Raw genomic sequence first — 14,076 nt, 5'->3', positions numbered from 1 at the left:
TTGGAAAAGAATTATTTTGGGGCTGCTTTTTATTAAAAGGTAAACCTTACTGAGGACTCCTGTATTCTATCTGCCTAAACAACTTTTTCTTAACTCATGTATTACTAACATATTTTGCATCTTGGAGAAGGTTCCATACGCATTGAAAAAATGTGTTTTTTAATTACTGTTGGGTGCAGTGCTTTGCATGTGTCTGTTAGGTCCAACTGATTATAGTATTGTTCAAGTCCTATATTTTCTTATTGATGTCCTGTCTGATTTTCTTCATTATTAAAGAATATTTTTTGCTGGATTAAGTAGCATAGACTGGCAGTTATTTCCTTTTAGCATTTAGATTATATTATTCTATTTTCTTTGGAATTTTATTGCCTTTATTTAGAAGTTAGAAATAGTGTTGCTACTTTGAAATGCTTTTTGTTCTCTTTCAGTTTTTAGGACCTTTCTTTAATATTTGTTTTTCAGTCTTTTTACTATTATCTGCCTAAACATGTTTTCTTATATCTTGTTTCAGATTCATAGCTCTTCTCCAATATGTAACTTGATATCTTTAATCTGCTCTGAAAAATTACAGGCCTTTATCTCTTCAGTAGCTTCTTCTCTATTCTGTCTTTTCTCTCATTGGGAAATCTAATTTCACCTTAAGCTCTATAAGCTTCTTTATTGCCTTTTTTCTGTATTTTTTCTTCAGATTGTATGCTATTTTCTCATATATTTTTCAATTTACTATTTAGCTATCAAATATTTGCTATTGAAACCATTCATTAAGCAATTCACTTTAGTATATTTTTAGTTGGAAAATTTTTAACATTTTAAAATATTTTCTATTGTTATGCTTGTATGGACCTTTGAATTTATTTCTATATATATAGTAATTATATTTACTATTATACTACATTCACAGAATTCTAAGATATATATTAATGTGGGTTTTATTCTGTTATCTATATTTTATTCTCAAACTTCTCTACGTCTCTTGTTTTTGTTTCTATTTAGAGATGAGTTCTCTCTATGTTATCCAGGCATAACGCAAACGCCTAAGCACAAGCAATGCTCCCATCTCAGCTTCCCAAGAAGCTAGAGCTACAGGTATGAACCACTACACTTGGTATGTCTTATTTTATCATGTCTAGTTCTTTGATGTTTTCTTTTGCTCTGTTGAAATATAAAATAATATTATTGCTCTTAACTGGATTTGAGTATAAACATTAACAAATTTTTACACATGTATAAACCTTCAAGAACCCAATTCACATCAAGATCTAGAACACTTATGCCAAATGCTCCCTTATGCCTGTTTCAGGTACATTTGCCTTAGAGAAAATGGTGTTATTTTGACTTCTATCAATGAAGGTTGATTGTGTCAAAGAGGGTTATATTCAAGTAATATTAAAAAAATGGAATATTACAGAATGTATTTTTTATGTCTGGGCCCCATTGTTGAACCTTACATCTATGAGATTCATTCAAGTGTTCACAAGCAACAGTGTTTTATTATTATTATTGACTGTTTTATTTTTTTTTTATTTTTTTTTTTATTGCATTTTAGGTTTTGGGGTACATGTGAAGAACATGCAAGGTTGTTGCACAGGTGCGCACCTGGCAGTATGATTTGCTGCCTCCCTCCCCTTCACCTATATCTGGCATTTCTCCCCATGCTATCCCTCCCCAACTCCCCACGCCCCCACTATCCCCCCTCCCCCCAACAGACCCCCATGTATAGTGCTCCCCTCCCTGTGTCCATGTGTTCTCCTTGTTCAACACCCGCCTATGAGTGAGAACATGTGGTGTTTGATTTTGTGTTCTTGTGTCAGTTTGCTGAGAATGATGGTTTCCAGGTTCATCCATGTCCCTACGAAGGATGTGAACTCCTCCTTTTTAATGGCTGCATAATATTCCATGGTGTATATGTGCCACATTTTTCCTGTCCAGTCTATCATCGATGGGCATTTGGGCTGGTTCCAGGTCTTTGCTATTGTAAACTGTGCTGCAATGAACATTCGTGTGCATGTGTCCTTATAGTAGAACGATTTATAATCCTTTGGATATATGCCCAGTAATGGGATTGCTGGGTCAAATGGAATTTCTATTTCTAGGTCCTTGAGGAATCGCCACACTGTTTTCCACAGTGGTTGAACTAATTTACACTCCCACCAACAGTGTAAAAGTGTTCCTATTTCTCCACATCCTCTCCAGCATCTGTTGTCTCCAGATTTTTTAATGATCGCCATTCTAACTGGCGTGAGATGGTATCTCAATGTAGTTTTGATTTGCATTTCTCTAATGACCAGTGATGATGAGCATTTTTTCATATGTTTGTTGGCCTCATGTATGTCTTCTTTTGTAAAGTATCTGTTCATATCCTTCGCCCATTTTTGAATGGGCTTGTTTGTTTTTCTCTTGTAAATCTTTTTTAGTTCATTTTAAATTCTGGATATCAGCCCTTTGTCAGACGGGTAGGCTGCAAAAATTTTTTCCCATTGTGTTGGTTGCCGATTCACTCTATTGACTGTTTCTTTTGCCGTGCAGAAGCTGTGGAGTTTGATTAGGTCCCATTTGTCTATTTTGGCTTTTGTTGCCAATGCTTTTGGTGTTTTGGTCATAAAGTCCTTGCCTACGCCTATGTCCTGAATGATTTTGCCTAGGTTTCCTTCTAGTGTTTTTATGGTGTTACGTCTTATGTTTAAGTCTTTAATCCATCTGGAGTCAATTTTAGTGTAAGGTGTCAGGAAGGGGTCCAGTTTCTGCTTTCTGCATATGGCTAGCCAGTTTTCCCAACACCACTTATTGAACATGGAATCCTTTCCCCATTGATTGTATTTTTCAGGTTTGTCAAAGATCAGGTGGTTGTAGATATGTTGTGTCGCCTCCGAAGTCTCTGTTCTGTTCCATTGGTCTATATCTCTGTTTTGGTACCAGTACCATGCTGTTTTGATTACTGTAGCCTTGTAGTAGAGTTTGAAGTCCGGTAGTGTGATGCCTCCTGCTTTGTTCTTTTTGCTTAGAATTGACTTGGCTATGCGGGCTCTCTTTTGGTTCCATATGAAGTTTAAGGTGGTTTTTTCCAGTTCTGTGAGGAAGGTCATTGGTAGCTTGATGGGGATAGCGTTGAATCTGTAAATTACTTTGGGCAGTATGGCCATTTTCACGATATTAATTCTTCCTAACCATGAACATGGAATGTTTCTCCATCTGTTTGTGTCCTCTTTTATTTCGTTGAGCAGTGATTTGTAGTTCTCCTTGAAGAGGTCCTTTACGTTCCTTGTTAGTTGTATTCCTAGGTATTTTATTCTCTTTGTAGCAATTGTGAATGGCAGTTCATTCTTGATTTGGCTCTCTTTAAGTCTGTTATTGGTGTATAGGAATGCTTGTGATTTTTGCACATTGATTTTGTATCCTGAGACTTTGCTGAAGTTGCTTATCAGTTTCAGGAGATTTTGGGCTGAGGTGATAGGGTCTTCTAGATATACAATCATGTCGTCTGCAAATAGAGACAATTTGACTTCCTCCTTTCCTAATTGAATACCCTTTATTTCTTTTTCTTGCCTGATTGCTCTGGCTAGAACTTCCAGTACTATATTGAATAGGAGTGGTGAGAGAGGGCATCCTTGTCTAGTGCCGGATTTCAAAGGGAATGCTTCCAGTTTTTGCCCATTCAGTATGATATTGGCTGTCGGTTTGTCATAAATAGCTTTTATTATTTTGAGGTACGTTCCATCGATACCTAGTTTATTGAGGGTTTTTAGCATAAAGGGCTGTTGAATTTTGTCGAAGGCCTTCTCTGCATCAATTGAGATAATCATGTGGTTTTTGTCTTTGGTTCTGTTTATGTGGTGAATTACATTTATAGACTTGCGTATATTGAACCAGCCTTGCATCCCCGGGATGAATCCTACTTGATCATGGTGGATAAGCTTTTTGATGTGCTGTTGTAATCGGCTTGCCAGTATTTTATTGAAGATTTTTGCATCTATGTTCATCATGGATATTGGCCTGTAGTTTTCTTTTCTTGTTGAGTCTCTGCCGGGTTTTGGTATTAGGATGATGTTGGTCTCATAAAATGATTTGGGAAGGATTCCCTCTTTTTGGATTATTTGGAATAGTTTCAGTAGGAATGGTATCAGTTCCTCTTTGTATGTCTGGTAGAATTCGGCTGTGAACCCATCTGGGCCTGGGCTTTTTTTGGGTGGTAGGCTCTTTATTGCTGCCTCGACTTCAGACCTTGTTATTGGTCTATTCAGGGTTTCAACTTCTTCCTGGTTTAGGCATGGGAGGAGACTACGGTCCAGGAATTTATCCATTTCTTCCAGGTTTTCTAATTTATGTGCATAGAGTTGTTTGTAATAATCTCTGATGATGGTTTGAATTTCTGTGGCATCTGTGGTGATATCCCCTTTATCATTTTTTATTGCATCTATTTGGTTATTCTCTCTTTTCTTTTTTATTAGTTTGGCTAGTGGTCTGTCTATTTTGTTGATCTTTTCAAAAAACCAGCTCCTGGATTTATTGATTTTTTGTAGGGTTTTTCGTGTCTCTCTCTCCTTCATTTCTGCTTTGATCTTAGTTATTTCTTGTCTTCTGCTAGGTTTTGAGTTTTTTTGATCTTGCTCCTCTAGCTCTTTCAATTTTGATGATAGGGTGTCAATTTTAGTTCTCTCCTTTCTTCTCATGTGGGCACTTATTGCTATATATTTTCCTCTAGAGACTGCTTTAAATGTGTCCCAGAGATTCTGGTATGTGGTGTCTTCATTCTCGTTGGTTTCGAAGAACATCTTTATTTCTGCCTTCATTTCTGTGTTTATCCAGTCAACATTCAGGAGAAAGTTGTTCAATTTCCATGAGGATGTGCGGTTCTGGGTGGGCTTCTGAATTCTGAGTTCTAACTTGATTGCACTGTGGTCTGAGAGACTGTTTGTTATGGTTTCCATTCTTTTGCATTTGCTGAGGAGTGATTTACTTCCAATTATGTGGTCAATTTTAGAGTAGGTGTGATGTGGTGCTGAGAAGAATGTATATTCTGTGGATTTGGGGTGGAGAGTTCTGTAAATGTCTATTAGGTTTGCTTGTTCCAGGTCTGAGTTCAGGTCCTGGATATCCTTATTAATTTTCTGTCTCGTTGATCTGTCTAATATTGACAACGGTGTGTTGAAGTCTCCCAGTATTAATGTGTGGGAGTCTATGTCTCTTTGTAAGTCTTTAAGAACTTGCCTTATGTATCTGGGTGCTCCTGTATTAGGTGCATATATATTTAGGATCGTTAGCTCTTCTTGTTGTATTGATCCTTTTACCATTATGTAATGTCCTTCTTTGTCTCTTTTGATCTTTGTTGCTTTAAAGTCTATTTTATCAGAGATGAGAATTGCAACTCCTGCTTTTTTTTGCTCTCCATTTGCTTGGTAAATCTTCCTCCATCCCTTTATTTTGAGCCTTTGTGTATCCTTGCATGTGAGGTGGGTTTCCTGGATACAGCACACTGATGGGTTTTGGCTTTTTATCCAATTTGCCAGTCTGTGTCTTTTGATTGGGGCATTTAGTCTATTTACATTTAGGGTTAATATTGTTATGTGTGAGTTTGGTCCTGTCATTTTGATGCTAGCTGGCTGTTTTGCCCATTGGTTGATGGAGATTCTTCATTGTGTTGCTGCTCTTTACCATTTCGTGCGTTTTTGGAGTGGCTGGTGCTGGTTGTTTTTTTCTATGTGTAGTGTCTCCTTCAGGAGCTCTTGTAAAGCTGGTCTGGTGGTGATGAACTCTCTGAGTTCTTGCTTGTTCACAAAGGATTTTATTTTTCCTTCACTTATGAAGCTTAGTTTGGCTGGATATGAAATTCTGGGTTGAAAGTTCTTTTCTTTAAGGATGTTGAATATCGGCCCCCACTCTCTTCTGGCCTGTAGGGTTTCTGCTGAGAGATCTGCTGTGAGTCTGATGGGTTTCCCTTTGTGGGTAACCCGACCTTTCTCTCTGGCTGCCCTTAGTATTTTCTCCTTCATTTCAACCCTGGTGAATCTGATGATTATGTGCCTTGGGGTTGCTCTTCTAGCGGAATATCTTTGTGGTGTTCTCTGTATTTCTTGGACTTGAATCTTGGCCTGCCTTGCTAGGTTGGGGAAGTTTTCCTGGATAATATCCTATAGAGTATTTTCCAGCTTGGATGCATTCTCTTCGTCACATTCAGGTACACCTATCAAACGTAGATTAGGTCTTTTCACGTAGTCCCATATTTCTTGTTGACTCTGTTCATTCCTTTTTACCTTGTTTTCTCTAATCTTCCCTTCTCGTTTTATTTCATTGAGTTGATCTTCAACTTCTGATATCCTTTCTTCTGCTTGGTCAATTCTGCTGTTGAAACTTGTACATGCTTCGCGAAGTTCTCGTGTTGTGTTTTTCAGCTCCATCAATTCATTCATATTCCTCTCTAAGTTGTCCATTCTCATTAGCATTTCGTCAAGTCTTTTTTCAAGGTTCTTAGTTTCTTTGCATTGGGTTAGAACATGTTCTTTTAGCTCACAGAAGTTTCTTATTATCCATTTTCTGAAAGCTGATTCTGTCATTTCATCACACTCATTCTCCGTCCAGTCTTGTTCCCGTGCTGGTGAGGAGTTATGCTGCCTTGTAGGGGGAGAGGTGTTCTGGTTTTGGGTGTTTTCATCCTTTTTGCGCTGGTTTCTTCCCATCTTTGTGGATTTATCCGCCTATTGACTTTGTAGTTGCTGTCTTTCTGATTTTGGTAATTTTAAGTCTGCAGCAGCTGAACTCATAAACCCCCTTTTCTTCTCCCCAGTTGTTCTGGCCCAGGGGTTTAGCACTTTATGTTTTTCAGCTGTGTTGCTACCGTTTTCCCTGCCCACAAGGTGGCAGTCTAGTCACACTCAGCCTGCAGAGGCTTCGCTGAGCTGCTGTGGGCTCCGCCCAGCTTCCGTGTGAGCTTCCCAGCAGTCCTGTGGGTGTAGTTAGAACTGCTTCCGCTATGCTGGCCCGCCCCTGTAGTGACGGAGTCTCTGTAGTGGCGGGTTGTCTTGGTTACGGAAAATTGCCCCGGGAACTGCAGGGTGTTTCCCGATGGAGGACGCCCCTCCCCCACAGAGCTGAACCGTCCCGGGTTCAGCCGTGTTTCTAGAGGGGCCCTCTTTGTCCTGTAATCTCTTGGCTTGCCTCCTTGCCACAGTTCCCCTTGCTGGCCCAGAGGGGACACAGTCTCGTTCACTTTGTTCAAGGAGCCGCTGCTCCCCGCCCCCCGTGCAGGCCGAGCGGCTGCTCCGGTCCAACCAGCGGCGCTGGGAATGCGGGGAGCTTCTCCGCGCAATTAAAATCCACTGCCCTGTGTGCCGCTGCGTCAGCCGAAGCAGCGGCTCTGAGATTCGTGGCACTCCCTTGCCCAGGGGTCTCCTGGCTTGGCTCCCTGCTTCAGCTCCCCTTTCTGGCTCAGAGGGAACTCTGTCTCTCTCGCTCTGCGCAAGAAGCCACTGCCCCCCGCTCCAGGGTGTAGGCTGAGCGGCCACTCCGCTCAAACCAGCGGCGCTGGAGACCCGTGGGGCTTTTCCTCCTGTGAATCTCCTGGTCTGTGGGCAGTAAAAGTCCGTCTGGAAATGCGGCGTCCACTCACCCTCTGCGCCTTCTCTTGGAGCTGCAATCCCGACTTCCTCTTAAGTGGCCATCTTGGATCGATCTCCCCGACTGTTTTATTATTATTGACAGTAGTATTATTTACCATTCTGTAAATATGACATGGTATGTTTAGTGTAATGTTAATGAATATTGAGTTGGTTCTGGTTCAGGCTTATTTTGAAGAAGACTGTTGTGAACAATTCTGCTTATGCCTTTTCTTTAGTATAGGCACATAATTTTTCAGGATATTGTATTAGTTATTTTCACACAGCTGACAAAGACATGAGACTGGGGGAAAAAAAGAGGTTTAATTGGACTTACAGTTCCACATGGAGGCACAACTTTTTTAAAATATATTTTATTGCATTTGAGGTTATGGGGTACATGTGAAGAACATGCAAGACTGTTGCATAGGTACGTACATGGCAGTGTGGTCTGCAGCCTTCCTGCACATCAAATATATCTGGCATTTCTCCCGACGTTATCCCTCCCAAACCCTCCACCCCCTCGCTGTCCCTCCCTTAGGTCCCCCACATAGATCCCAGAGTGTGATGCTCCCCTCCTTGTGTCCATGTGTTCTCATTGTTCAACACCCGCATATGAGTGAGAAAATGCAGTGTTTGGTTTTCCGTTCTTGTGTCAGTTTGCTGAGAATGATGGTTTCCAGGTCCATCCATATCCCTAGAAAGGACATGAACTCATCTTTATGGTTGCATATTATTCCATGGTGTATATGTGCCACATTTTTCCTGTCCAGTCTATCATCAGTGGGCATTTGGGTTGGTACCAAGTCTTTGCTATTGTAAACAGTGCCACAATGAACATTCGTGTGCATATGTCCTTATAGTAGAATGATTTATAATCCTTTGGATATATACCCAGTAATGGAATTGCTGGGTCAAATGGAATTTCTATTTCTAGGTCCTTGAGGAATTGCCACACTGTCTTCCATAATGGATGAACTAATTTACACCCCACCAACAGTGTAAAAGTGTTCCTATTTCTCCACATCCTCTCCAGCATCTGTTGTCTCCAGATTTTTTAATGATCACCATTCCAACTGGCATGAGATAGTATCTCAATGTAGTTTTGATTTGCATTTCTCTAATGACCAGTGATGATGAGTATTTTTTCATATGTTTGTTGGCCTCATATATGTCTTCTTTTATAAAGTGTCTGTTCATATCCTTTGCCCACTTTTGAATGGGCTTGTTTTTTTTCTTGTAAATCTGTTTCAGTTCTTTTTAGATTCTGGATATTAGCCCTTTGTCAGATGGGTAGATTGCAAAAATTTTTTCCCATTCTGTTGGTTGCCTGTTCACTCAATGACTGCTTCTTTTGCTGTACAGAAGCTATGGAGTTTGATTAGGTCCCATTTGTCTATTTCGGCTTTTGTTGCCAATGCTTCTGGTGTTTTAGTCATGAAGTCCTAGACTATACCTATGTCTCGAATGGTTTTGCCTAGATTTTCTTTTGGGTTTTTATGGTGTTAGGTCTTATGTTTAAGTCTTTAATCCATCTGGAGTTAATTTTAGTGTAAGGTGTCAGGAAAGGGTCCAGTTTCTCCTTTCTGCACATGGCTAGCCAGTTTTCCCAACACCATTTATTAAACAGGGAATCCTTTCCCCATTGCTTGTTTTTGTCAGGTTTGTCAAAGATCAGATGGCTGTAGATGTGTGGCATTGCCTCCGAGGCCTCTGTTCTGTTCCATTGGTCTATATCTCTGTTTTGGTACCAGTACCATGCTGTTTTATTAAAGTAGCCTTGTAGTATAGTTTGAAGTCAGGTAGCGTGATGCCTCCAGCTTTGTTCTTTTTGCTTAGAATTGACTTGGCTATGCAGGCTCTCTTTTGATTCCATATGAAGTTTAAGGTGGTTTTTTCCAGTTCAGTGAAGAAAGTCATTGGTAGCTTAATGGGGATAGCATTGAATATATAAATTACTTTTGGCATTATGGCCATTTTCACGATATTGATTCTTCCCTACCATGAGCATGGAATGTTTCTCCATCTGTTTGTGTCCTCTCTTATTTTGTTGAGCAGTGGTTTGTAGTTCTCCTTGAAGAGGTCCTTTACATTCTTTGTTAGTTGTATTCCTAGGTATTTTGTTCTCTTTGTAGCAATTGTGAATGGCAGTTCGTTCTTGATTTCGCCCTCTTTAAGTCTGTTATTGGTGTATGGGAATGCTTGTGATTTTTCCACATTGATTTTGTATACTGCGACTTTGCTGAAGTTGTTTATCAGTTTCAGGAGATTTTGGGCTGAGATGATGGGTCTTCTAAATATACAATCATGTTGTCTGCAAATAGAGACAATTTGACTTCTTCCTTTCCTAATTGAATACCCTTTATTTCTTTTTCTTGCCTGATTGCTCTGACTAGAACTTCCAATGCTATATTGAATAGGAGTGGTGAGAGAGGGCATCCTTGTCTAGTGCCAGATTTCAAAGAGAATGCTTCCAGTTTTTGCCCATTCAGTATGATACTGGCTGTGGGTTTGTCATAAATAGCTTTTATTATTTTGAGATATGTTCCATCAATACCTAGTTTATTGAGTTTTTAGCATAAAGGGCTATTGAATTCTGTCAAAGGCCTTCTCTGCATCTATTGAGATAATCATGTGGTTTTTGTCTTTGTTTTTATAGCCTTGTGTATGTTCAACCAGCCTTGCATCCCTGGGATGAAGCCTACTTGATCATGGTGGATAAGCTTTTTGTTGTGCTGTTGCAATTCGTTTGCCAGTGTTTTATTGAAGATTTTTGTGTCTATGTTCATCATGGATATTGGCCTGAAGTTTTCTTTTCTTGTTGAGTCTCTGCCGGGTTTTGGTATCAGGACGATGTTGGTCTTATAAAATGATTTGGGAAGGATTCCCTCATTTTTGATTGTTTGGAATAGTTTCAGAAGGTAAGGTATTAGTTCCTCTTTGTATGTCTGGTAGAATGCGGCTGTGAACCCATCTGGACCTGGGCATTTTTTGGTTGGTAGGCTGTTGATTGCTGCCTCAACTTCAGCCCTTGTAATTGGTCTATTGAGGGTTTCACCTTCTTCCTAGTTTAGGCTTGGGAGGATGCCAGTGTCAAGAAATTTATCCATTTCTTCCAGGTTTACTAGTTTATGTGCATAGAGTTGTTTATAATAATCTCTGATGGTGGTATTTCTGTGGAATCTGTGGTGATATCCCCTTTATCGTTTTTATTGCATCTATTTGATTCTTCTCTCTTTTCTTTTTTATTAATCTGGCTAGTGGTCTATTTTGCTGATCTTTTCGAAAAAGCAGCTCCTGGATTTATTGATTTTTTGGAGGGTTTTTTGTGTCTCTATCGCCTTCATTTCTGCTCTGATCTTGGTTATTTCTTGTGTTCTGCTAGGTTTTGAGTTTTTTTGATCTTGCTCCTCTAGCTCTTTCAATTTTGATGATAGGGTGTCGATTTTAGATCTTTCCTTGCTTCTCTTGTGGGCATTTGTTGCTATATATTTTCCTCTAGATGGTGCTTTAAATGTGTTCCAAAGATTCTAGTATGTTGTGTCTTCATTCTTGTTGGTTTTGAAGAACATCTTTATATCTGCCTTCATTTCATTGTTTATCCAGTGAACATTCAAGAGCCAGTTGTTCAGTTTCCATGAAGCTGTGTGGTTCTGAGTTAGTTTCTCAATTCTGAGTTCTAACTTGATTGCACTGTGGTCTGAGAGACTGTTTGTTATGATTTCCATTCTTTTTCATTTGCCAAGGAGTGGTTTACTTCCGATTATGTGGTCAATTTTAGAGTAGGTGTGATGTGGTGCTGGGAAAAATGTAAATTCTGTGGATTTGGGGTGGAGAGTTCTGTAAATGTCTATTAGGTTTGTTTGGTCCAGGTCTGAGTTCAAGTCCTGGATATCCTTGTTAATTTTCTGTCTCATTGATCTGTCTAATATTGACAGTGGAGTATTAAAGTCTCCCACTATTATTGTGTGAGAGTCTAATCTCTTTGTAAGTCATTAAGAACTTGCTTCGTGTATGTGGGTGCTGCTGTATTGGGTGTGTATATATTTAGGATTGTTAGCTCTTCTTGTTGCATTGATCCTTTTACCATTATGTAATGTCCTTCTTTGTCTCTGTTGATCTTTGTTGGTTTAATGTCTATTTTATCAGAGACTAGGATTGCAACTCCTGCTTTTTTTTTTTTTTTTTTTTTTTTTGCTCTCCGTTTGCTTGGTAAATCTCCCTCCATCCCTTTATTTTGAGTCTATGTGTATCCTTGAGTGTGAGATGGGTTTCCTGGATACAGCACACCAATGAGTTTTGGCTTTTTATCCAATTTGCCAGTCTTGTCTTTTTATTGGGATATTTAGCCCATTTACATTTAGGGTTAATATTGTTATGTGTGAATTTGATCCTTCCATTTTGATGCTAGCTGGTTGTTTTGTCCATTAGTTGATGCAGTTTCTTCATTGTGTTGATGCTCTTTACCATTTGGTATGTTTTTGGAGTGGCTGGTACTGGTTGTTCCTTTCCTGTTTAGTAGTTCTTTCAGGAGGTCTTGTAAAGCAGGCCTGGTTTTGATGAAATCTCTGAGCAATTACTTGTTTGTAAAGGATTTTATTTCTCCTTTGCTTATGAAACTTGGTTTGGCTGGATATGAAATTCTAGGTTGAAATTTCTTTAAGGATGTTGAATATTAGCCTCCATTCTCTTCTGGCTTGTAGAGTTTCTGCTTAGAGAACCACTGTAAGTCTGATGGGCTTCTCTTTATGGGTGACCTGTCCTTTCTCTCTGGTTGCCCTTAGCATTTTCTCCTTCATTTCAGCTGTGGTGAATCTCATGATTATGTGCCTTGGGGTTGCTCTTCTTGAAGAGTATCTTTGTGGTGTTCTCAATATTTCCTGGACTTCAATATTGGCCTGCCTTGCTAGGTTGGGATGTTTTCCTGGATAACATCTTGAAGAGTATTTTCCAGCTTGGATTCATTCTCTCCGTCACATTCAGGTACACCTATCAAATGTAGATTAGGTCTTTTCACATAGTCCCATATTTCGTGGAGGCTTTGTTCATTTCTTTTTACTCTTTTTTCTCTAATCTTGACTTCTTGTTTTATTTCATTGAGTTGATCTTTGACCTCTGATATCCTTTCTTCTGCTCGGTCAATTCAGCTGTTGAAACTTGGGTATCCTTCTCAAAGTTCTCGTGTTGTTTTTCAGCTCCATCAATTCACTCATATTCCTCTATAAGCTGTTTATTCTTGTTAGCATTTCGTCAAACCTTTTTTCAAGGTTCTTAGTTTCTTTGCATTGGGTTAGAACATGTTCTTTTAGCTCAGAGAAGTTTCTTGTTACCCACCTTCTGCAGCCTGTTTCTATCAATTCATCAGACTCATTCTTTATCCAGCCTTGTTCCCTTGCTGGTAAAGAGTTGTGATCCCTTGGAGGAGGAGCGGTGTTCTCGTTTTGGGTGTTTTCATACTTTTTGTGCTGGTTTCTTCCCATCTTTGTGGATTTATTTCCATGTGGTCTTTGTAGTTGGTGACTTTCAGATAGGGTCTCTGAGTGGATGTCCAGTTTGTTGATGATGAAGTTATTTCTGTTTCTTAGTTTTCCTTCTAACAGGCCCCTCTGCTATAGGACTGCTGGCGGTCAACTCCAGACCCTGCTTACCTCGGGCTCATCTGCTGCAGCTGCAGAACAGTAAGGATTGCTGCCAGGTTGTTTTTCTGCTATCTTTGTCCCAGAAGGATACCTGCCAGATGTCAGTCTGAGCTCTCCTTTATGAGGTGACCATTTGGATATAGGGGGGTCAGGGAGCTGCTTGAGGAGACAGTCTGTCCTTTATAGGAGCTTAGGTGCCAAGCTGTGAGCTCTGTTGTTCCATTCAGAGCTGCTTGGCAGGTACATTTAGGTCTGCTGCAGCAGAATTCATAACAGCCTTTTTTTCCCCCAGGTGCTCTGTCCCAGGAAGGTAGGGCTTTATTTATAAGTTTCTGTCATGCTGCTGCCTTTTTTGAGGGCTGCCTTGCCCAGCAAGAAGCCTAGTCACAGTTTGCCAGCAGAGGCTTTGCTGAGCATCTGTGGACTCTACCCAGCTGTCATGTGAACTTCCCTGCAGTCCTGTTTATAGGGGTATAGTTAGAACTGCCTCAGCAATGGTGGCCCACCTCTGTAATGGCAGACTCACTCTGTAATGGCGTGTCACCTCAGCAATGGTGGACTACCTTGGTAGTAGTGGACTGCCTCAGTAATGGCAGATGCCCCTCCCCCACAGAGCTGGACCTTCCCAGGTTCGGCTGTGAAACTCTCCAGAGAATTTCAGATAGCTGGTTTTTGTGCACGTTGGACTGGCTGAGCCTGATCACCTGGCTCCCTGCCTCAGACACCTTTCTTTTCAGTTTAATCGCTGACTCTGTCTCCCAGGTGTTCCAATCACCAGTTGAAACAGTGCACAGATTTGTGTGATTTATTGTGCAGAGACCCACTTTGCTGGCTGAAACAGCCGCTGGAGA

At 40.2% G+C, this 14,076-nt stretch overlaps 1 long non-coding RNA gene across 1 annotated transcript in view; it reads left to right on the top strand.

The window, feature by feature from the left end:
* LOC135273996 (uncharacterized) overlaps nucleotides 1–14,076 on the top strand; it is an 84,349-nt gene that overhangs the window by 39,151 nt on the left and 31,122 nt on the right. The window contains exon 3 of the long non-coding RNA XR_010341773.1: nucleotides 994–1,086. This is a non-coding gene — a long non-coding RNA (uncharacterized LOC135273996). The remainder of the gene's footprint in view (nucleotides 1–993; nucleotides 1,087–14,076) is intronic.

The sequence above is a fragment of the Aotus nancymaae genome, unplaced genomic scaffold, assembly GCF_030222135.1.
Source record: "Aotus nancymaae isolate 86718 unplaced genomic scaffold, 86718_ANA_hifiasm-v0.15.2.pri h1tg000010l, whole genome shotgun sequence".
NCBI lineage: Eukaryota > Metazoa > Chordata > Mammalia > Primates > Aotidae > Aotus > Aotus nancymaae.
Note: the sequence above shows the minus strand (reverse complement) of the source record. Positions and strands in the feature narration are given on the sequence as shown.